We start from the raw sequence: 25,338 nt of genomic DNA on the forward strand, positions 1-25,338 counted from the left end.
TACAGTATCTTGCATAACAAAGTCTCTACACAAGATAGGTGCTCTTTGGAGCTATTGCAGTGCAAACAGTAGCAACACTCTAACCAGCACAGAATTAAGGTTCCTAGTTTTTCATTGACAACATATTTGAGCTTTTCATCTCCAAGATGACCTTCTTTTTCTTATATTTTATTAAATCAACTGGTCAAAAAGGGAAGGAATGCCTATATATGCCTCTGAGATATGACTCTTGTCCATATCACATTTATTCAATTAAAAATAATAAAATCAATCTTTTCAAAATTTACTTGATAAGTTTGGAGAAAAAATGCCCAGGTGAGAAAGAAACATGAACTTTTTGCTGCTTAGCAACTGCTAAGTACCTGAAGGCTAAAGCAATAAATGCTTTAGAGTGGTTTGTCTATCATTTATTGTTATTAGTTCTATTAGATATCACAGATGCAGCAGACTTTCTCTCCTAACCTTTGAAGCCTACAAAACCTGCAACATGACCTATGCCATGTCTAGCAAAAACCTTTTTAGAGCTGCTGAAATAGTCTCAAATCCTACTAACTGCAGTTAAATTTGGGGGTTGGTATCTTTCCAGCTTTAAGTCCCAAGCAACGTAGCCAAAATGAACATTGTGTTATAAAAAACCCAGAAAATTACTGTTAAAAATATAAGGTTTTAGAAATCGGGATGTGTCAGAGTTAAATATGCCTGTGAGTCCCTGAATGGTCACATTATGGTGCAAACACTGAATGATGTAGTATTGTTTCCCTATAGACATTTTCACGACAGGCAGCTGGATATTTATCCCTACTGAGGTGGCAGTGCCTGGGTAGAGCACAGAAGCACACAAATCAGGGGATGAATTATGCTAAATAAAACCAAAGCTCCAGGTAATTCAGGTTCCAAACCTGCAAACTGCTGCTGAGTGTGCTTCTAGGGACATTTATCACAGTCAAATTTGCATGGCAAGGCAATAGGTGGCCTCCCAGTGATAGAAAGGCTCTAAATAAAAACTAAAGCACCTGTTCTCTTCAACAAAGTAGGAGGGTTTTTTTTATTCTTTTTCTTGCTTTTATCATTTTAAAAGATGCTAATGTGTATATGGTAGATCTTATTTAGAGGACACTTTTGCCCTTGTAATATAAATATTTGTATATATATGCCCTCATATTACGTAGCTTCATTGAATGCACTTTATTTGGAAGTCCCTCAAACAATTCCAGCTTAAGCAGAGGCTCTGCACCAGATTTTGCTCCCAAGTGCTAACAAGTGGGAAAATTAAAAGCAACTAAAACTGTAGTTTGTGATAAGCATTAGACAGTAAGTTAAACAATCAACACTACTTTTATGTAAGAACAAGAATGGTAACTTGGTGAAAAACTAAAGTAGCTGCAGCTTGTTGCAGCCAGTTTGACTAGAGGCAGAGACGTCTATATGTTGCTATACATCTGCTCCATAAATACCTTGTATTTATACAACCTGGTATTACCACATATATAAATAAAGGGTTTAAATCCTGCTGATTAACAAATTTCTATCAGCCTGATTTTCCCCAGAATTCAACAAGCTTAAAATATGATAATTATCTAATATTTTTTAGAAATAATATTTTAACTTGTTTATGAATAGCTCTTTTTTTTCAATCCAATGCACTGCAATAGTAGCAACCACGACTATTAAGTAATAATTGTATTCATAATGCCAAGATGGAGGAATGTAAGTGGTTGAGCTATTGAGCTTTGTCTTAAACAACAGTTACTTTCCAAGCTTTTGAGTTATGGAATAAAAGAACCCCAGACAAAGCAAATAATAAAATACTGCCCTTATTTCAACCCTTTGACACTAATATTAGGAAGTTAATTTCTACCCGGTGACAGTTCAGATACTTCAGCGCAGGCTGATATACTGATTTGACAGAAAGCTCTATGGCCGCAGAGAGAAAAGTTTCTCCTAATATTTAAAATTTGTGGCCCTGATTCAGAGCAGTGCTTCTAGGCATGCATAAAGCACAGGCTGTTGTCCCCTGCAGGGCTCGGGAGTCTGCGCTCAGGGTTGCTGCACCAGGGCCAGGGTGCATCTGGCACACACAGACCACCCAGCACAGCCAGGTCTGAGGCCAGTGCCATTCACAACGTGATCACAAGCCTGGCACACCATAAAAAAGGGGCTCCAGGAAAATCTGCGTGCTCTGTTGAGGTCCCTGTGCTTAAGCAGCCTGATCTGAAATACTGTAAATGTAAATGGAGGCCTAATATTATTGCCTGAGAAATAGGCTCCTTGGCATGCATGAGGCTTAAGAAATGTCAGAAAATATTAGCACATAATTATGTAGCTGACAACTTTCTATTTTAATTTGGATTTGCCTCACACAGCTACAAAATTGTCCCTGTTACAGCACAACCAGGCAAACTGGTATTACTACTTTGCAATACCCAGGTGACAAATAAAAAAGGAAGACTAATAATTTTTATGCAATTCGAAGAGACTACAAAATTCAGGACCAGGAAATTATGTGTTTACAGCAAAAAAAGAGTGCAGATATGATTCTTTCTTGTGTCCCAAAGCTTGCAAGAAACAATTCTGAGGCACACGGCTCCAAAATGTTGTTTCAACTGAAAAATGAAAAAAAAACCCTGAACTCTAATAATGCTTTCAATTTCAGCTAAAAATCTTTCACAAAAAAAACAGCTTGAATTTTTAAAAACAGAATTAAATAAATTTTGATCTCTAGATTACAGATTCTCATACTCTGGTACTACTACCTACATAAATTATCACTAACTAAAAAAAAAATATACTATAAATCAAGTGGTGATGGTAACATAAAGATTTGTGGAATCTCAGTATGACTCCTGTGATAGACTTTGAATGTATTTTCCAAGGAAACATCTATTCAATGTTCTTTATGACAGTATTTCGATATAAAAAAATAAAAAGATTTAACATGAGATAATGAGGTTTAAGACACACAGAATAGTTTGTAGCAGTTATTATGATTTGGAGTAGTTCTTAATTGTGAACCCACTTCAGAAACTCTAAAGACAGAAGGCATTTGATCAGCAGCCAACAATAAATTAGAGTCTCCTTCAAATAAGATACAGCATGCAGAAGAATTTGTTTTAAGGCCAAATAATATTTTATTCTAAGAAAACATACTTGTGGAACATGTATTTTTTGGAATGAGTCCAAACTTAAGGTTTTTCTCTGCAGGCCAATGGGAAGAAGGTGAGGTGGTACCAGAACCGCATGCCAAACCATAAAGTTAGCCTTGCTCTGCCCTCCCTTTTCAAGAAACAATCAAAGCTTAAACCTTTTTTTTCTGTTTTCTGAACAACTGTTCTGCAATACCCAGTCTGAAGGCTCTCATACTCTCAGAAACATACAGAGAGGTGAAAAAGAGCTACAACTGGTAGCTCCCTCCTGTTTTCATTCAGTAGTGCAAGTTCTTAAAGCCACTTTAACAACTCACCTCTTGTTTGCTCCTTCCTTAGGCAGACCTTTGGACTGCTTCAGCTACTGCTCATCATTGCTTTGTTTATGGGTGACATACCACATCAGACTCGGACGCTGGACTGAGAGCCAGCCACCCTGCAGAGAAACTCCCTGCATTTTATCATTGATAATGCAAACATCTGAGAGAGAGGAATATCACACTGTGGTGGTGTAGTCTCAGAACACAAACATGCTTAGTAACTGTGATTAGCCTGCACGGTGCTCCTCAGGCACATGGCTAAATCAGTGGTGGTTCTGCCACTGAATTGGCTTTACATAGAGGCTTTACAATTTGTCCTACCTTTTGTGCTCCTTTTGACTACTCATTTTCAGTAATATTAGGATTAAATTACTTGGCGTTCATTAGTTTTCCTTCTGGCATCTCACCCATTTAAAGTGACTTGTGTTTAAGCACCATGTTATACAGGGAGCTCAATCTCTGCTTTCCTTCTTACACGTAAGAGGGAGACAATATTACCAACTCCCACATTAATGCAGCCCCGTATGGTTAGTGTCTCCTGCTGGAAACACACCCCAATAAAAATATTCTTAAAAAGATAAAGTTTATGAAAAAATACTGTGCCATTATAAAGATTTAGGATAGTTTACCAACATTTATGAACTTTTTTTTCTGTGCAGACACAGTCCCTAAATCTTTCCCAGAAATGAAGTGGCATTACAGCAAAGCTAGAAAAAAAAATCCTTTCCTTTGGAAAAAAACTCCTCCATTTTGCCATCTGTCTTCATCAGACTTCTCCTGGCCAGAAGCATTTGAAATATTTTATCTAATAAAGCCCTTGGGGAAGCCCTGTCTTGGTGTATGTTTGGCTTTGATGCCAGTTTGTTGGTGGCGTATAGTGAGCCAAATTAGCAGATGACACCCGGAGGGAAATTCTGCTTGTTTCCTCAAGGGTCAGTTCAGTAAGGATGGCAACATCTTCGTTTGGGCACGTGACTTGGGTACTCAAAGGCGTTGCAGTAACAACTTCACTGTTGCCATATGCTCTAACCATCTGGACTGATCATGTGTGATGGATGTAGTAGAGCACTTTCTTTTACTTAGGATTGCTAACTAGAACCATGAAACTTTTGTAAAGAAATCTTCATTACTGGAAAAGTATATTTAAAATAACAACATAAACCCCATAAACATTTATAGCAAAAAAGAGATATGAAAGACTTTGTGGTTGTTCATTGAACATTCACCTAATTGGGCATAGTAGTACTACTAAATGCCCAAAGCAGAAGATAGGAATGTATCTCTTAAAAGTTCAGCCATTTATAGGCTGTCATTCTAATTGACTTCATTAGTTCATAATGAGCTTTGCTAGCTGATGTAGGGATTTAAAATGTTGCTGTGGAACAAATACAAATTTAGAAGTTCAACCTCTCTCAAGTCCAATAGTGTAGGCATGGATGCTGACAGTCCAGATCAGAGCAACAAACTCTGACTTACAGATTTTGGGGCACGCTATTACAACCACCTATGTTTCAGCAGGCTATGACACAGAAAAGAAAGAATGCAATAAAGTTTGGGACTAATGCCAGATACAGGGGAGACTGTCATCTTACTTGCTTTGTATATTTGCTTAACTGTGTTTTATAGTTATAAGAAAGCCTGAATTTTTTTAAAGGAGTATTTTTAAAAGGATATAAGATCCACAGTTTTTAAGAGCATCTGCTTTCTACAAATGACAGCTGAAGTTATGAGAGACTTCAAGTTTAATAGAGTAATTGAGAAGTTCTTCTAAATATAACTTTGTCATACATAATTTAAGATGTTTTTTAAAATAAGTATTTGCCTGTTTGACAAGTTATCGGTCTATAGTTCCAATCTTGATACTACATATGTTGGATTCTATGGATCTCTCATGAACGTTTTTGACTCTGGTTGGATTGAATAGGAAACAAGATGTCACCCAAAGAATAAAGGTAAGAAAAAACAGCACAGTATATACAGATCTGATGACCTGACTACAACTACTGATGGAACTGTGAGATTCATAAGATTCAATTTCTCTCTCCCCATCCCTTACACAATTATTCCTTGGTGAAATTTTAGACTATTTTCTGGTGGGCCAGTTTTAATACTTTGAATTTCAAAATGACATCTTCGCATCTCACTAACTTTTTCCCCCTCCATTTTCTTCCATTTTTTTTCTGAGATTTACTCATCTGATTTGCTCTGTACCTTTAAGAGAATGTTTTGGTAATCTAGGATGAAAAGGCTAGAAAAAATGGATGAACAGTAAAGTCAGGATTTAGATCTTGGCATCATTAATTTATCATTAATAAAGCATGCATATATCAAAGAAAAAGACAAAATGGAGTGTGGTGTCTAGATGAATCATGTTCACCAAAGAAAATAATGTGAACTTTACTAATTAATCTAATTTGTATTTGAAAATATTTAATAATACATGCAAATCTATTACTTTCAGAGTATCTGCAGTTGACATTTTTAGGTTTATAGAAGGTACCCAAACTGAGGAATGAATATATGCATTGAAAGAGTTCATGATCATGATCAAGCTCAATCACAGCTATCATACAGATGATTTGCATTTTCAAATTATTACTTGAAATCCATGCACTTGAGATTCTGATGAGAATAATTATTCACTGTCTTTTATAATAAAAGAAACAAGGAACATCAAGATACTGGGAGGTGACAGGTTCGAAACAAATAAAACAGCCTCCTTTTCATACTGTGTACAATTAAGCTATTGAATTCCTTGTCAGAAGGTGTTCAGGACGCATAAAGTTTCTACAGGTTGAAAGGCAACCGAGTAAGTTGATGGAGGAAAAAAAGTCTATTGAAGGCTGTTGAATATAAAAGGATACTCCAGTGTTTCCAGAAGTGCCTGAATTACTAAATTATTGAAGCTTCAGAAAATATTTCTGTGTTTCCGAGAAACAGTACACTAACACTCATCCTGTACTTCCCCAGGCTTATGCAATAACCACAGTTAGAGGCAGACCTTTAATCTGACCCCATACAGCTGTTCTCATGGGATGTCTGTTTCTCGATGTTTCATTTCAAACATACTGTAAGATGGTGTTTCAAAAGCAAGATTATACATCATAGGCTCCTAGACGTAGGTTTACTGACCCTGAGACAATTTTTACTAGATTCAAATCTGCAAAAGTAAAGCCTGGTTTCACCACCACCAGTCAGTTATGTGGGGCAGCAGCTAAACCAGCAAGAATCACGTCCATCTCAGCGAGAAGCTCCTTAAGCGTATGGGACACTCAACTCTACCGCAGCCCAATTAGCCTCAGTACCACCAGGCAGTGACCTCACTCTTCCCAAAACAGGGCAATTTTAAGCACCTTTAGTTCTCAGTTTCTCAAATATAAAAGCATCTGCCCCCCTGCCTCCCCCAAAGTGTGTTCTGGAGAACTGAAAGAAACAAATAAACAGATGACTCCAGGAAATCTGAGAGAATATGAACTGTCAATAGCCAGATGAAAAAATATAAACTATGTTTACGTTTTCAGATCATCAGAAGCTACTATTAATTCATTGTAGGCTGCTCTGGCAGGATGCTTACAGTAGGTTTAATATACATTAAATCTTCGCTATTTCCAAATCAGCATCTCTTTGGAAGAACTGCTAATACCACAAGCTGCAATCACTCTTTCCTAAAATAATATAAGTTGGTTTAATAAGGTGCAATAAAACATTTGAATTAATCTTTGCATGCCAAATGCATGATTAACCCATGGGAAACAAAAAGGGAAGCATTATACATTTGTTTAATAACTTCTTTCTTATTAAGAGAACTAAATACATATTGCAGTTTTTTTGAAAAAGGAAAAAAGATTTTCTAAAGTAAATAATCCCTTATAACTGTGTAATATTTGATCTTTTATAAATATTTATTTTTAAAATGTATCAGAAATAATACCGTGTAATTTGTAAATCTGGGCAATCTGGATTTTGTGGGTCCTGATTTAACAATTGGCTTTAAAATTAAGGATCTGCTTAAGCAAAGGGGAATTTAAGAAGTGTGTGAGAAGAGGCAGGAACTGTAGCAGTGCCTGATGTGGTGTGGAAGTCTGAATCACACAGCTCCTCTTGTGTCCTGCCTCTAGCCCTTGTTTTCATATTTGTTATGGACGGGCGTGATCAAGAAGCGAGCAGTAGCTAAGGTCGGTCAAGTCTGCTGCAGGTAACTGTCCTGTTACTTCAGCATCCTTGGTAGAAAAATTAATCAACATCCATGTTGGTAAACATTTTTTCCTCTCATGGGCATCTTTACAGCACTAAGGCAATGGTTTTTGCAAACACATACTTTCCAAGTCACAGGTTCCCCTGCTGTGCTCATTGCACCCAAACCTTTGGTGCTAGTAATGAATACCTTCCTAAGTGGCAGCAGCAACACAGCATCTGCTCAGCTGCTAAAAGATTCACTCCTCCAGCCTTACATTCCCTTCTTCCAGGGATTCAGTAGCAGTTTTGGCCTTTAGTATTATTTCCAGCTTTTTATAGGTGCTAAACAATACATTTTGGTGCAAGGGCCAAAGATATCCCTGAAGAGGATATGGTGGCCATAAATATCTCCATACCCATGGCACAAAAGGGCCATGGAGAACAGATGCACCACTTCAAATTGTCTCGTGTGTTTCCACATGCACGAGATGTTTTGGGAACTCTTGTTTCAAAAAATATAAGTACCTATGGAATATTATTTGGCTTGAAAGACCTACTGGCAATCTTTAAGTTAGATATGTGTAGAAATATCTGTAGGAACATGGCATTAGTCTAATGTCAAAAGAGTCAACACTCTGGTAGAACAGGTATACACACACCAGCAAACAGTAACTTAATTTAGAGGTATTTAAGGCTGGAGAAAGAAGCAACTCAACACTGCAAACAATAAACCAACAGGCGAAAAAAAGAATAAACTGTTTGTATCTTCAGCTTTGTATGTCCTGTTCTGACAATACCATGCTCCTACATCCCATAAAGTTCTCACTTTCATTGCCAACTGATATCATCTGGCAATATGTTCCTCATCTTTACAATTTAATCTCACAGAAAACCTTCATGTGGACATGGCATGCTTTTATACCACTACATGTGTGTATCTAACCATCACAATTCTTTTCTTTGAGAAACTATTTGGATTTAACACTGCAGAAGTCACTTTACCTCTCTTAAAACAGAGCTGTAATACAATCATAACTCCAAAGCAGTTTTAAGCACAGTGTTTCTCAAAATCACATTTTATGCTTAAATTTGATGACTCACAAAACCTCTATATTCATAGCTCTCATGATGGCTCTTGATTCCTTAGAAGGGAAATGCCATGTAGTCTATCCTAGTATTTCACTAGCTCAGCTGTGGAGTAAAGCAGAATTCAGAGTATCAGGCCAATGAGCTTCTGACTGCTTCTCCTGAAACCCACAGGAACCCACAGAAACCCAGAAGCAGAGAGAGAGCAGGCTGTGCTGAAAAGGGGGCAGCATGCTCAAAGCATTGGAAAGTAAATAAAAATAGAATTTCAGAATGAAAAGGGAACACCTGTTTATTCAAAATTAGTTAATAAACTGCCCTATGTAAATATTGATAAAATGAAATCGTATTTTAAATGCTTGGTTATGCACCCATAAGAGATGATGTCCATACATGCATTCAGCTCTTCTGTTTTTGAACACTTGAAACAAAGTTGTTACTGGGTTTTATGACATGCCAGACCATTCAGAAAATTCATACAGTTTTCCCACGTCAGTTTGCATATTGCAATTCCTTTGGCTAAAATACCATACCAAGTATTCAAGACATGCATTGTGAAGTCATTGCACTTCATTGCTGTTGCCATCAGAAACATGAAATTGAACTTCCCATCACCTTTACTGATATGAAACAGGACTTCTAAAGATATTACTGGAATTAGGACTACTATAGGCAGCTGTATATGCAGGTATGATATTTATTAATTGCGAAGTCAGCTCTGCTGGCCACAGATTTAAAAAGCCTTCCAGTGAAAGACAAATCCAGCTTTTTGACAGAAATCATCTTCAGCCTACATAAGAAAAGTCTTTATTCCGATGCCCCATTATTTTGCTCATCTTTGGCTTTCACTTGAAATATGACTATATCAATCAAATATGACAGCGCTCACGGACTGCTTCGCATTTGGGAGCCTAAGGGAAGCATCTTGTAATGTTGCATGGCTCACCTCATCAGTATGTTGCTTTCTTCTTTAGTCTGATCTGCTGGAGTCATAAAAACTTTCATTGACTAAAATAGCCAGTTTATATAGATTGAGTAGCACCAGGGAAGAGAAAAGCCTATTTCATGAAAACTAAATCAGATATGAACATAATGACATCTCAATGGGTTTTATAAAGATTCATTTTAACCAGATGATTCAACAGAGCAAGTGAGAAATAAGTGGAGAAAGGGGAAAGAGATAAGAGAATAGAAGGGAAATAAAGTACTTAGCTGACTAAACGGTAACATGAAAGAAATACAAGAAGCTTTGGAAGGAGGATAGGAGCACATGGGCTTATTGAACCCAGGAAACCAGCAGGCACATCTTTCCCCAAAGAAGCCTTAAACGTCCCTGATGAAACAAACTCACATGCAATCATGCTCTTCAGGAACCACTCCTGATGACACATTGCTCATTGCTTGCTACACTTTTAAGATACTTCCTTCACTTCATAAGCTGTGCTCAGCTACCAGTATTACATGCTTCATGCAGTTACTTTGATAGATTTCCCTTTTTCCCTCATTTGAAATGAAGCAACGTGATTGTGTAGTTGCAGTAATTCATAATGGACTGCGATGTAAGGAAAATAAGTAAAGATATAAGGAAAACAATTAAAACCTAAGGGTTCCTTTTGGCTTGGAAAGTATCCCTAGAATCCACCTTTCTATAGATCGACAGAAGTGCCACAGCACCACAAAACCTGCTGTCCTCTAGGCCCTAACATCTACTTCACACTAAACCCAACATTTTCCTATTACATTTGTTCTCAGAAAATGGCTTTTCCTGTTACCAGAAAGTAAAGATTGTCAGTAAGCCTCATCTGTTTTTAATACCCAAAGTCCATCAGAAGAAACAAGCATATTCAGAACAGTTCCCCCTCTTCCCCTCCACTGCTTGTTTATTCAAAAGGAAATACTTGAACTCTGAAACACAGATATGGTGCTTTGGATAAGGAGACAGAAGAATGGTAAGCCCACTTTGAACATATTCACTTTCTGTTTGAAGGGTTGCTAGTTAACAAAAATAGGACAATACTTTTCCATTTTACTACTTCAAACAGAAGTATGTATATCTTGACTTTTAACAAAACTAGCTCACTTAAAATTTAGAGAACTCTTTGCAGGTTACTTCACTAACTTATTGTGGACCTTAAAGAAAAAGAATGAATTCCTAATCCTGCAAATTCTGATATAGATGCCAAACCTTATGCCTATAATTAGTCCCATCAGGATACACACATACAACACATAAAGTATTTGGAAAAAAAAATGCAAACTTTTTGCAAGACTGACAACTGAAAGAAATACAGATCTTCATATCTGGTTCTGAATTTGATGCATACAAGATGAAGATGACTACAGATAAAGAGAAGAGCAGATGTGATATTGAACAGTAAAGCTTTTTTATTTGCCTTTCTAACCCAAGTGCTAAACTTAAAATAATCTCCCTCTTTCTTCCCTTCTCTGCCTCCTTGCCTTTCTCCTTGCTTTTCTTCCTTTCCTCTCCTCTCCCCTCCCCTCCCTTCTCCCTGTATTTAATCTCTAACTGACTTTGCATTCATCATATATACATTTTTTTGACATGTGAGCAAAAACATACACTTAATTACTTAAAATTGGGGATTCTAATAGTTGAGGAGAGCAATGCCTTTGGCATCAAAATAAATGAAAGATCAGATGGGAAAGGCATCCATACCGATCTAGTCAAAAAGATATCTCTTTGGTTGACTTTTATACTCCTGATGAAGAATGAGATGAGACTACTTACGTGATTTAAGCAAGCACCTAAGCAGACAGTATAATTTCAAGTCATACTTAATCTTTTTTAGTAGTTACATCTTTTAATATGATGTTATTTGATGTCAAAGAAATATCTGGGCCTCTCACCCTGGAGAAAACAGCAGCAGGTGGAGGGACTACTGATTTACTGCAGAAGAAAGCTAGCTGAAGGAGGAGGAAGACTGAAGGCTGTAGAGCATTAATGTAAGCCGACTGGTAAGGCTGAAACATTCAAATAGTCACCCAAATAGTAATTTTGAAGTTTCCCATTTAACTATGTTACATGTACAGTTATGTTTTATTTTTTTTTTGCTGGTTTCCTTGACTCTATAGTTACATTTGCAAGGATAACACTTTACACATCATGTTTTTATGTTTTTGACTAGGTGTGAGTTTGTGTACATGTGGGGAATCATATATAAGTATTTTTTGTAAATTATACATATGACATCAATGCTGAGGTTGCCTGTAAAGAAAATAGATTCCCTCTGTTATCTTTGAAGCAAGGTAAGAATGATTATTATGAACAAGATTACATAATTTAACAAAAAAGTCACAAGAGAGGAGAAATAAAATATATCATGCTTTCATTTACCAGAAGTCCAAAATCACAGTTAAGTTTGTGTCATGTTGTCAAAGTCACAGATTCTGAAGTTTTACAAAAATAATTCTGATTTATTTGAACTCTATTCTCATCGAGAGTAAAATATCTTTATCCCTATTTCAAAGATAAATAAATCCAGAGAAAAATCAAGGGACCTTAAGTGACTCAGGCAAGGCCACAGAGCAAGTCTATGTCAGAATGAACTAATGTCTAGATGGTGCCAAAGCACTATTTAAGAAGGTACTGTTAGCTTAAAACTTCCCTCTTCCAGAGAACAGCAAGGTACGCTATCCATTGTGAAATGCATCCAGGTCACAGATTTTCCTGTAATGCTAGTTTAAAGCGTTAGCTGCAGTATTATGATAGCTCTTATTATAAAAACACTGCTGCGCAGAAGGAATCCCAGATATGACATTTGATCAAAGCTGAATGTCACAATGAAGATATGTTCATTTTTGCACAGCGGAAAGGCATTTGAAACAAGATTTTTTGATGACCACCTAGAGGTTTAACCAAATTATTTCTTCTGAGTGTTCTGTCATGATTTTCACCCTCAGTATCTCAAATTACTTGGGGCAGAGGAAATATATAAACTAGATCAGTAGAATGCCAGAGGATAAATGGAAAGTAAAGGTTATTGGAGAAACTTAGGTGCTCTAGTCTGCAAGAAATGTCTGGTGACTAAAAAAATGTAGTTATATAATGCTACTTACAGATATTCACAAAATAGGTGTATTGGACAATGACTAATACTATCTTTTAAAGGAAACCATGCATTATAGCAAGGGAATAAATGCACAGAGCCTTCAATATCTGCTGTAATTAACCCTACCCCCTAAACTACCACCAGCAACAGAATTAAAGTGAGGATTGCATAAGGATACTTCTTGCTTATTCAGAATAGCTTAAAACTATCAGAACATGTTTTACCGGAGCTATTCCTCACGATTTTCAAGACTCCTACCTCAATAATATTCCATTAAGCTAAACCTGAGCTAGTAACATGACAGCTGTAGATAACCCAGTCACACACACCACAGTGACCATTCAAGAAGAATGGAAGAGCAAAAAAAGCTTTTCATCTTCTATACACTTCCCAGAGTTACAAGATGCAGAAGGGAGAAGGGTGGCTGAATGGATGATTCTGCATGTTTTCATTAGCAAAGAAAACTGTATATTCACTTTCTCACCAAATGTATATATTACTATACACACCTAAAAATTGTCAGTAGTTAGAACATGTTGTTTTCAAACAGGTTCAGGAAGTTACTGTTCTTCCTGCTCTGGCATTTGTGATAGTCAATGTTATTCTGCACATTTTGTACAGAATTCATAAGCTGTGAAAAAAAGCTTCAGTGAACAAGAATGTTAACCAAGACCTCGAGTTCAAAGTGAGGTACTGAATCTGTTTTGACTGATTACCAATCCACACATATAAATTATGCACTGGACCTTGTCAACAGTAGTGAGAACATGTACCACATTGTCTGTAGGACACAAAGATGAGTTTGTGAGTGCTGGTCTTACCACGTGCCCCAGCCTGCCATGGAGTGTTCTTAGTATCACATAGAAATTAAGTGCGGTAGAGAGAAATCAGTGATGGGCAGGTGATCCAAGTTCCTTACAGATAACATTCACAGTAACCTTCTCCAGGACTCATCAGTCCTCTTCTCCACTGTTAATGCAGCAGTGGAAAACATACAACAAAGGCCTTTAAGTCAGGCTGTGCTTCAGCACAAAATCTAAACAAACATTTAGGATAACTAGAGGACATACATGAAATCAAGTCCTCATTATGAAGCAACATAAGATACATTTTTATACAGCAACATTTATGTCTTCTATATAAATATTTAATAATGTCAGCGGTCTGAGTCATCTTTCCCCAGAAACCTAAACCTAAAGGGAGAATGGTTTATTTTCTCTTTTCCCTAGTTTGAAAGAGCAGCCCAAAAGTCATTCTGCAGCCCATGACCTGAAAGGAACAAAGTTTTGCAGACTTTCAAAAGAAGACCATTTTAGCTTCAGGCTGTTGAGCAAGATTTGGAAAAGGAAGAGTCCCAGTCTGAAAGTAATAAGTGAAAAGGACATGCTCTAGTTCTCTTGAAGCCGCATGAGGCATGCCATTTTTTTTTTGTTTTTACTTTTTTAAAAGCTGCAGTAAGAGGCAAACACTGTAAAAAAATGTTCTATAAAAGGTAGACCTCTTTTCCCACATTAAAGTGCAAATTAAACTTTCCTCTATGGTGGCACTTTTTAGAAAGGTGTAAGGAATGTCCAACCGAGCAGGCAATGGACTGAACATTATCAAGGGCTTTAAATATGTTTCACAAGTCCCATATGGTGAGAAAAGCTCTCCTGACAACACATGTAAGAGCCAGATGCTGAAAGCAGCAAGTACAGATAGGATGTCTGATCCTGCAGTTCTCACATGGGGAAAACTCCCTTTGAAGTCCATAGGAATGTGAGCAAGGATTGCTGCTTCAATCACTTTTCTGTCATCCTCTATCATGCATCTAATTTAAAAGCACAATTTCCATTTGAGAGTAGTAGTTATTTTTAGCCTAATTCAGCTGCCTATGTGATGTAACCAGATCATTCGGCACCTGTCATTCAATTATAAAAAGGAAATTTCTGCAGAGAGATGTGTTACAATTTAAAACCAGCATTTATACTTCAAAAGACCCAGATTGACACTCATATGAGGAATTTCTCTTGAAATCCTACCAGCCCATACCCCAAAAGATATTATAACATGCTGAATGAAGCTAACATCACTGAATGAAGCTCTAGTCAGTGACAAGAGCTCTCATCCTGGGTGCAGATGAGTTGAGCTCAGTTGGTGGCTCTGCCTAAGGGGATCTCAACATGTGGCAGATACCAGCAGAGGACTTGAACCAGGAGACCAGATTTTTGTGCAAAGACTAGTTCAGTGGGCAGTTCTATCTGATCAGCTCCTCTGGTAAGACAGAAACAGAGACATCAAATTTATGGATCTTGATGGATTCAGAGATTAACTTGGTGCTGAGTTCCCCAGCCTCATCAGGATTTGAGGGAGCATGGACTTTCTTTTCTGTCACTACTCTTACTTTAACTGGCCAGAAGTGGGTTTTCTAGTGTCTTACAAGCTGTAACATTAAACCCTGAATACTGTAGTACAGAGTTCAAGGGTAGGTGGTAGAAAAGCAGGAATTTTGAACATTATGACTTGAAATTTAGGCAACTAATTCCTTTTGTGGATCTACTCTTTTATAAACTAAAGCTCCTCAGGAAACATTATATTCATTCTACTCTAATTAGCTCATAGAATGAAGGCTGAGGTCCGCAACCTTGATTAACTCTACATATCAGGGTAGAGTTCATGGGATATTTTTAATCCAAATGCTGACAACATGTTGATTATATTTAATCAAAAAACAAATACAAGCACACTCCTTATTGAATAAAATAATGCATATAAAATATTTATGCTTATTTGAAAAGTCATTCCTTTTCTACTGTTAGTATTAAAATTGAAAAGAGAATGCATCCTCCTTAAGGTGAAAATTTGCAAGGACAACCCCAGCATTACCAGATCAGGACACCTACATCCCCTTCTACTACAAAACTGGAGTGCAGGGTTGTGGAGGGATGTTTTGCTTTTTAAATTGTTTTTATTACTATTATTGCTGTTGTTGTTACTGTTACTATTACTACCAGTATTTATTTATTTTTAAGAGATGGTCTTAATCTGGCGAAATAACTTCCCTGTATTTGTTTGAACAGTGTCTGCCCTTATAGTTTTCTGACTACAACCATGATAATCAACATCCCACGTCTATTGTTTGCAGCTCTCCCCTTGTGCTAAGGGGAAAGATTTCAAATCTACTTTTAAGTACAAATTTTACAAGAAATACAAGCTTTAAGGTGATGAAAGCTTCTCCTATTTGAGCCTATTGTTATCTATGCTGCAATTTCAGTGTCCCCGTAGATCAGCACCTTCAGCTCAGCCTATATCAGGATAAAAATTATACAAGACCCTTGTTGAGCGTTTCCTGCGAGATAAACGAGCCAGGTAGGTACGACAACTGCTGTAAGTAGATGATCCAGCATAGTTTCTCTCTTCAAGAACCATAAAGTGTCTTGTCCTTCACCACACTTCTAGTTTAGCTAGCAGGATACTCTGTATATGCTACGTATTGTTCAATAAAAACAAACGAACAAAAAGTACAACGAAACAGAAGATTTCTACCTTCAGGATGCCCCCACAACTTTTTAGTGAAATTAGGGAAGGTGCAACCCTACATTATGCACTTTGCCAACTTTCTTACAGAAAACATAAGGCATTTGTAACAAACTGTCACAGTTAGTGAAAAATTAAACTTACCACCAGTTCTTGTTAAAAATTATCTGGCACAGGCACATGTTATAATGATATTGGCTTAGCAACAGAGATTCAATTTTAGAAGCGATGGCTCTATTTTGGTTCATTAGGTAGAATCGATGTCCATTGGTTCAAGAAGGACCTGAACCACATCTATGTTATATGAGTAGCAGAGTGGAATCTGCTAACTAATTAATACTGTTCTAAATTCACCTCCTCAGCTGGTGGAGGAAGAATTGTGCTGGTTCTGCTTTCACTTCAAACTTTGGAGGCGGTTGGGTGGGAAAGGAGCGAACTAATATTTATTCAGTGCAGACAATCACAGAAAAAGGACCCCAAAACAAACTGAAGAGTTGTTATTTGAAAAGGGTAGATGCCCCTTAAATTCAAAAATCTAAAAAATAGTTCCTTTCAGAGTTGACAGGTCACCCTATCTAGATGTCGTTTCAGGGAACTTCTTTCTTTCTCTTACCCTCACCCTTGAAATATTGTCACACTACCCCAAGGCCAGAGCATTTATACTCAAATCAGGGGAGCAGTTGCTGGGGGTTTGTCAAACAAATCTTTTCTTCCCAAGTGCTTGATTTCCATGAAAATACAGAAGAAGAAATGAGGCTTCAGCCTTTGTCAGCATATGTTGTACACTTTTCAACATGCCTGGAGTAAATAACTACATGTAAAAATAAAACACTAGCAAGAAGATCACACAAATACAGCTATCAATCAGATTCATCTTCACTAATTACGTTAGTGACAGGGTTTGCACCTTGAATCTTATTTTACAAAAATATGTTTTATTTCAAGTAATAGAATATAAATATGATTTTGACACAATTAATCTGAAGCTTGATGGGAAATAAATGCAGCATCAACATTTTCTGGAGCGTGCTTTTAAGAACGCTGAATTTCATTCTTCAAGCTTGCATTGAATGACTCAGAACTTGAAAAGAAAAATAACCTTTTTCCTTTCATAAAATAGTATCTGTGAGCTCTGTCAATTTTAGTGCTTCCATCTTGGTCTCTGGCAGCTGAAAGCACTGAATATAAAGTTATTATTTTGTTATCATTGCTTTTTAAACTCATGAAGAATACCAAGGTATATTTCCATTATCCATGGAAGTATATCTTAAATTTTATGGCATGATTATAATTGGTTTTCCATTTCTTCTACTTTTAAAAAGTGTAAGATTTGATTCAGACATTTATTTTCAAGTAGCCAATTGTACATGCCATTTTTACATTCTAAATTCTTTCTTCTATTATAGATCTATTTTTATACACTGTAAACTGTCTTCTTACAGCACTGAATTTTGCTAGATGAACTCTGGCAAAAGCCTATACTCAGGTGTAGTTGTCATCTTAGATACTGGACATTGATATGTTACTTTTGATTTACAGAACTAGTTAGCAATGTAATAATGTGAAGTCAAGAACCTCGTATTCTTCTGTTTTGTCTTCTGTTTAGGTATTCTATGCAAAATGGTGGGGATTAACAGTATACTTACTTTGAAACATTTCTGAGCAGCCTTTAGCTAAAATGCATTTTTAAAATGTTAAGTAGATACATATGAATAATGAAAAAAAACCAAAGGTTATATTTGTTACCTCACTGATGCAAGAGTTTTGCATTAGTGTTTTTCCATTAGTGAACAGTTAGTCACTGTTCATATTTTTATTCCTTACAAAAACCAAGAAACAGCAGAGAAAGCAATGGGGACACTCTTGACGCTGTTGATCTTAGACAGCCAATGGGTAACAGTGGCACATATTTCTTAAGTAAAATTTATATTTCCATGACTTTACAGATATTCCCTCTACAGAGTCCATATCACTGCTAAATCACTGCTAAATAATGGTATACTTTATATGCAGGTATGTAATTACGTAATAAATTAGACAAGTACACTGACAACGCAGGTAGCCTTCCAAGAATGAGTCAGGAGATTCTGGTGAGGATTATATTGAGTATTTTAAAGTCATGATAATGATTCATGATGCCATTCTTCCAAGGGAGAGGTGCTCTACAGCTTTTCTCTCTTTCTATATAGAAGTGGCACATAAAATCTTGTGCAGGTGTTCTGGAGCACTATGCATGGAGAGAAGGTACATATGGAGAGAGAGACATGAAAGGCTGAGCCCTGTTCATATGCTGTTCATGCCCTTGGGTTATGGTTTTCCCTGGAAGAAAGGGGAATATATTCCTTGTGAATATGCATTTGGTGCAGTTCATCTTTCATGAATAATAGCTGACCATCATGCATGGAATAGATTTAATTTCTGTCTTTCTAATAGCAAAATCTCTGAAATAGTGTAAACATGTAACAGTCAGTTACATGTGTGAGACATTCCTGTTTTTTTATAAAAGTACAAACAGTTCAAAATCAGTCTTCGCTTTTCAATCATCTTTTCAATCTTATAACCTATATTTGCGTTTCTGATAGAGGGAACATGAACTGAATTATCTAATAAAATTATAGTAATTTAATGCGCCGTACTGTAGTATTAATAAAGTGCATACCATACAATTATGTTGATTAACTTAAACTCTAATAAAGTTATGTCATTAAAGAGAGTGTACTACATTATGTAATTTGTTCTTCTTCTGTTACAAAAATTATATTTTAAAATACACAGAATTATATTAAAATGAAAGCTCCAATTTAATGAATGTATAAAGCAAAGTCTTTAACATTCAAATATATTCTATGAAGGGCTAATTTCTCAACAGTAATCTAAAACTGGTAAAGAATCTGTTTCAGCTTTACCATCAGAAGACTAAGGAAAGTCAGGGTTTATATTTTTGATTGTATCCTGATTTCAGAAAGCCAGAGATCATTTATCCTCCTGCATGAATACTGGTTACATAGATGTTCACGAAACAATGATTGCAGGGTCAGCTACGGCATGTTGCTGTAGTAGCTCTAGCCATGTCCGGTTGGATTTTGGGTATCTCCAGGAATAAAATATCACCCCACTCTCTTTGTGCAACTTGTTTCATTGTTCAACCACTCTCACAGAAAAAAAAAAGTTTTTCTTTCTGATCATTTCACATTGTTTCCTGATGGTCTTTGGGAAATTCCTGAAAGAACATAAGAATATTATGTTTGTGCTGGTGAAGAGGTCCTTGACTTTCAGGAAGATGAAGCCAAAGATGCAGAGCAATCTTGTGCCAAGTCCAGCAGTAGCAAAAGAGCAGAACTTCTGCCTTAGATTTCTGGCGGGCAGACTTTAGCCTGTTTAAGAGGTTGGTAGACAGAGTCCCTTGGGAGTCGGTCCTGAAGGGCAAAGGAGTCCAGGAAGGCTGGACGTGCTTTAAAAAGGAATTGCTAAATATTCAGGAGCGGGCTGTCCCGGTGTGTAGGAAGACAAGACATTGGGGAAAAAGACCGGCCTGGTTAAACAGAGAACTTAGGCTAGAACTTAAGGAAAAAAAGAGAGCTTACTTGCTCTGGAAGAAGGGTCGGGTAACTTGGGAGGTCTATAAGGATGTTGCCAGGTTGTGTAGGGAGAAGATTAGAAGGGCCAAAGCTCAGAGCTTGATTTGGCTGCTACAGTCAAAGATAACAAAAAAAGCTTCTACAAATACATGAACAGCAAAAGGAGGGTCAAGGAGAGCCTCCACCACTTGCTGAATGAGGTGGGTAGTGTAGTGTCAGGGGATGAGGAAAAGGCAGAGGTGCTCAATGCCTTCTTTGCCTTGGTCTTTAATGTCAAGACCAGTTGTCCTCACGAGACTCGGCCCCCAGAGCCTGTAGTTAGGGGCGAGGAGCTGTGTGAACCCCCTGTAATCCAGAAGGAGACGGTCAGTGACCTGCTGTGCCAGTTGGACACCCACAAGGCTATGGGCCCGGATGGGATTCACCCCAGAGTAATGAAGGAACTGGCAAATGAACTTGCCAAACCACTCTCGATTATCTACCGGCAGTCCTGGTTAACTGGAGAAGTTCCAGCTGACTGGAAATCAGCAAATGTAACGCCCATCTACAAGAAGGGTCAGAAGGATGATCCAGGGAACTATAGGCCTGTCAGCCTGACCTCGGTGCCAGGCAAGGTGATGGAACAGATCATCCTGAGTGCCATTACACAGCACATGCAGGACAATCGGGGCATCGGGGCCAGCCAACATGGATTCATGAAAGGCAGGTCCTGCTTGACCAACCTGATCTCCTTCTATGACAAAGTGAGCCACTTAATAGATGAGGGCAGGGTTGTGGATGTAGTCTACCTAGATTTCAGTAAGGCATTCGACACTGTCTCCCACAGCATCCTCCTAGACAAGCTGGCTGCCTGGGGCTTGGATGGGTGGACTCTTCAATGGGTTAAAAACTGGCTGGATGGACGAGCCCAGAGAGTGGTGGTGAATGGGGCAAAGTCCAACTAGCAGCCGGTCACTAGCGGTGTTCCCCAGGGCTCAGTTCTGGGGCCGGTGCTGTTCAATATCTTTATAGATGATCTAGACATAGGGATTGAGTGCACCCTCAGCAAATTTGAAGATGACACCAAGCTGGGTGGGAGTGTCGATCTGCTGGAGGGTAGGAAGGCCCTACAAAGGGATCTGGACAGGTTGGATAGATGGGCCAAGACCAACGGCTTGAGGTTCAACAAGAACAAGTGCCAGGTCTTACACTTCGGCCACAACAACCCCATGCAGCGCTACAGGCTGGGGGAAAAGTGGATAGAAAGCGGCCCGGTGGAAAGAGACCTGGGGGTGCTGATCGACAGCCGGCTAAACATGAGCCAGCAGTGTGCCCAGGTGGCCAAGAAGGCCAATGGCATCCTGGCCTCTATCAGGAATAGTGTAGCCAGCCGGTCTAGGGAAGTGATCATACCTCAGTACTAGGCACTGGTGAGGCCACACCTTGAACACTGTGTCCAGTTCTGGGCCCCGCACTTCAAGAAAGATGTTGAGGTGTTGGAGCGAGTCCAGAGGAGGGCGACCAAGCTGGTGAAGGGTCTGGAGGGTATGACCTATGAGGAATGGCTGAGGGAGCTGGGGTTGTTTAGCCTGGAGAAGAGGAGGCTCAGAGGTGACCTTATTGCAGTCTACAGCTACCTGAAGGGAGGTTGTAGTGGAGTGGGAGTCAGTCTCTTCTCCCAGGCAACTAGCGATAGGACAAGAGGACACAGTCTCAAGCTTCGCCAGGGGAGGTTCAGGTTGGACATCAGGAAGAATTTCTTCTCAGAAAGGGTTATTAGACATTGGAATGGGCTGCCCAGGGAGGTGGTGGAGTCACCATCTCTGGAGGTGTTTAAGAAAAGCCTGGACATGGCACTTAGTGCCATGGTCTAGTTGACAGGGTGGTGTCAGGGCAATGGTTGGACTCGATGATCCCAGAGATCTCTTCCAACCTGGTTGATTCTGTGATTCTGTGAAAAGAACTCGGAGTTCTTAACTGTCCCAATCCATCCATGTCTATCTATAGATAGAAAACACAGCACTTCCAGAAGCAGCATATCTATTTAGTAACTGTTTTTCTACCCTGGTCTTAGACTATGTTGAGCAAGTAGCCCTTGGCTATGAAATCCAAGCAGCCAGCAGCCAAGTGTCCCTATGAGAAGGGGTCAGATTCACTGACTGTGGTGCTCAGAGATCAGGTCCAGCGGTCAGGAAGTGGGAGTGGAGAGAAAATTTGTCAGACATTTGATAAGCAAATCTGTTTTGGTCAAAACAAAGGAATGAAAATGAACACTACCAGTAGACTCTGGATGCTGATAAATGGCCACAATTCTTTGTTTCCATAGTGCTACCTGAAACAGAATGAATATTGCTTTACATGTACTGGAAACCATCACCTGTTACAAAGGATGCATTTGGCTTTGCATGTCTGTTCCACATTGCAGGCTTATTGTTGTCTTGTGACTCACCAATACATTCAGCTTCTTTCCCCCCCTCTTTTATTTTATAAGTGCAAGACCTGGTTCTTTGTATTTTTGTATTTTATGCCATTTTTTCAGATTCTTCCCGTGTTATACTTTAATCCTTCTCTGCACTAACAGTGCCTTTGAACTTTGTTTTATCAACCAATATAACCAGCAATAAGTTTTTTAATGGTGATGTTTAATGAAAATAAATAAAGATTAGTTTCAAGTTTGATCGTGAGGAACTCAAACTGTAACCTTCTCCCAGCCTGACAGATCCTATTTCAAAGCAGTATGCTGTTGTCTCACCTGCCTTTTGGTCAACTTTACCAAACATTTCTTGTTCTAGTTCATGTCTTCTTCACTTACTGCATGCTTTCCTATATAGTACCACTCGCAAGTTCACATACTTAAATATATTTTCCTATTTAGAAAGCAGCTATCTCTACAAAGGAAGATAACAGGATTTCCGCATTTAGCACCTGGTATGACTTGTCTCAAGACAGAAAAGGATTTGATTATGCTGGTTTATCAAAGGCATGTGAACTTCAGACGAGGCAGGACAAAACCTGTGCAAGTATGGAGATTTCTATGGTAGTTGTGATCAGGTAGCCTCCCGCCTGTAACAAGGGATTTACAAAGAGACAGTTTTTGTCTTTAAAATAAAGGAAAGACAAACCCAACCAAATAAATCCTAAAACATAATGGCTGAGTCTGAGTCAGATAAAGGTAGAAATACTTTGGATCCTCATTCAAGCATTTCCAGAGTAAGAAAGAAAACAGAGAGGTCAGAGTCAAATCTGTCTTCCTTATCTTTTCATAGGAATATAACAGGGACATGGAACACCTAGGTGCTTCCTTTAGAAACAGCAACAAGAAAAGTAAATGCCCTTTCCCCTGTGTGTACCCTATTGTGGATCTGCAGACACCACATTAAGAAGCAGGGATCTATACCAGTTGTCAGTCTGACTTGTAAAGCTGGAACTCACTCATATAATGAACTAAGACTTCATAATTTTGTGGAAGTTATCTGAATATTTTCAGACCCAGTAGTTCAAAAGATAAGAGCTTGAGCTAAATGTACTCATGTGTGGGTATATATATGCACACACATATAAAAAAATAAATATGTATGTATATAGAAATATATATATAACAGGTTTAATAACTATTTCAGACTTAACACGACAATTCTGACAGGGAGCTTAGTTGAGTCAGGGGATGTATGTGCACTTTTAAAAAAGAAATTAACAGATTTTACATACCAAGGGGAAGCTAAGTCTACCTGTAATGTCAGTATTCATCGTTTTAATGAAAATAATTCAAACTCAAACAAGAAAATGATGCGACTTAGGAAAGAATTACAGAACAGAGGTATTTTTCATCTGCTCAGTAAGTATAAAACTATAACTCATGGAAAAAATACGTAATAATAATGAAGATAACTGACAAACTAAATGCATTGTGTATCAGTTGGATGCTCATTTTGAAAGTAAGGAATAAAATCAAGTCAGTACAGTTTGCAAAAGATAACTGTAATGATAGGCCATGCTTTTCAACTGTTGTGAGGGCAGCTGGTTCATTTACTCCGCTTAAGAGATCTAATTTCTGAAGAAGCCTGCAGTTATTTAGGGTTAATAGACTTTCCTCATTTCGTTATGCTTTTGTGAACCGTAAAAGTTTTCAAAGTGAGTAGGCTAAGAATTATTCACAGATGTTCTTCGCTGAAGATTACTTCCTCATTACTTTCCTTGGCATTTTTCTGCAGCTAATAAAATAAGATATAGAACTGTATCCCTGCAGTTTTCAGCCTTTTTCACATTGATCTTCTCACTATCAAAGCAAACGTTGTCTGCACAAGCCTACAGGCTCCCCTTCAGGATTCACCACCTGATAACAAGTTGGGGTTCCCATTAATAAAGCTTTGCTTTTCTTTAAAGAATGAACTCTGAAGAAAGCATGACCAGAAAACTGGTATCATAAAATAGTGAAAATTTTAATTGTGCTCTTTCATGACCACAAAATCATAGTGCATACTAGCTCTCAAAAATTTGCTTGATGTAAGACTGCCTGTTGATTTAATATACAGAATAGCATAAAACAATTTTCAGTGTTCACAAAAAATCGGCATAAACTCTAAAGTCTGTTACAATATTTCTATTGTTAAACATTGGAACAGGCTGGCCGGGGAAGTGTTTGAGTCACCATCCCTGGAGCTATTTAAAAGATGTGTAGATGTAGTGCTTAGGGACATGGTTTAGTAGTGGACTTGGAAATGCTAGGTTAACGGTTGGACTGGGTGATTTTAAAGGTCCTTTTCAACCAAAACGACTCCATGATTCTATCTGATTTTATTTACTATTACTATGGATTGCCAGTAGTTAATTCATCAGTTTCAAAATTTAAGTGAATTTTTAAACCTTTTTGACTTTTTTGTTAATATTACTTTCCTTCTCTTTTTCCTTGCAATGGTGAAAAATGAAACAATTTTGTGTATTTTAAACTAAAAAAGCAAATAGAATGAAGCGGGGAGAATCAAATAAGATTTATATATAAGGTAGTTTCAATTTTTTCTCAGTAGTCCCTGCTCAATTTCCCTCTCTGCTTATGAGATTTGTACCCACATCACGCCTCTGCCTGGGTGCTGTCTGAGCACCAGGGCGTTGAGCGGGGCAGCTTGTAATGGTGCTTCCCGAATCCCTTCTGTCGGTACATGTCCACTTTGCACAGAGCACTTAAATATGCGTCGAAGCAGAAGCTGAAGCTCAGGTGTTTCATCAGGATCAGAAGTGTCCTAAGTATTAGGTTGCAAAACCATTCTCACTTTCAATCTCTGTTGTTTAATGACACTCTAAAACATTCTTCTCAGAATGGGAAGATGTCAACAGGAGGAACTCCACAGCACGGAGGGTTTTCCCTAGCAAATGGCAACCCTAAAGCAGTTTAGAAGCTGTGCAGAAAACTAAGTTTGCTTTTCCATAAACTTACAGCAGTACCTTTGCCAAAGATATTGATTGAAGTAAAAAC

This window comes from Nyctibius grandis, chromosome 2, assembly GCF_013368605.1.
Source record: "Nyctibius grandis isolate bNycGra1 chromosome 2, bNycGra1.pri, whole genome shotgun sequence".
Taxonomy (NCBI): Eukaryota; Metazoa; Chordata; class Aves; order Nyctibiiformes; family Nyctibiidae; genus Nyctibius; species Nyctibius grandis.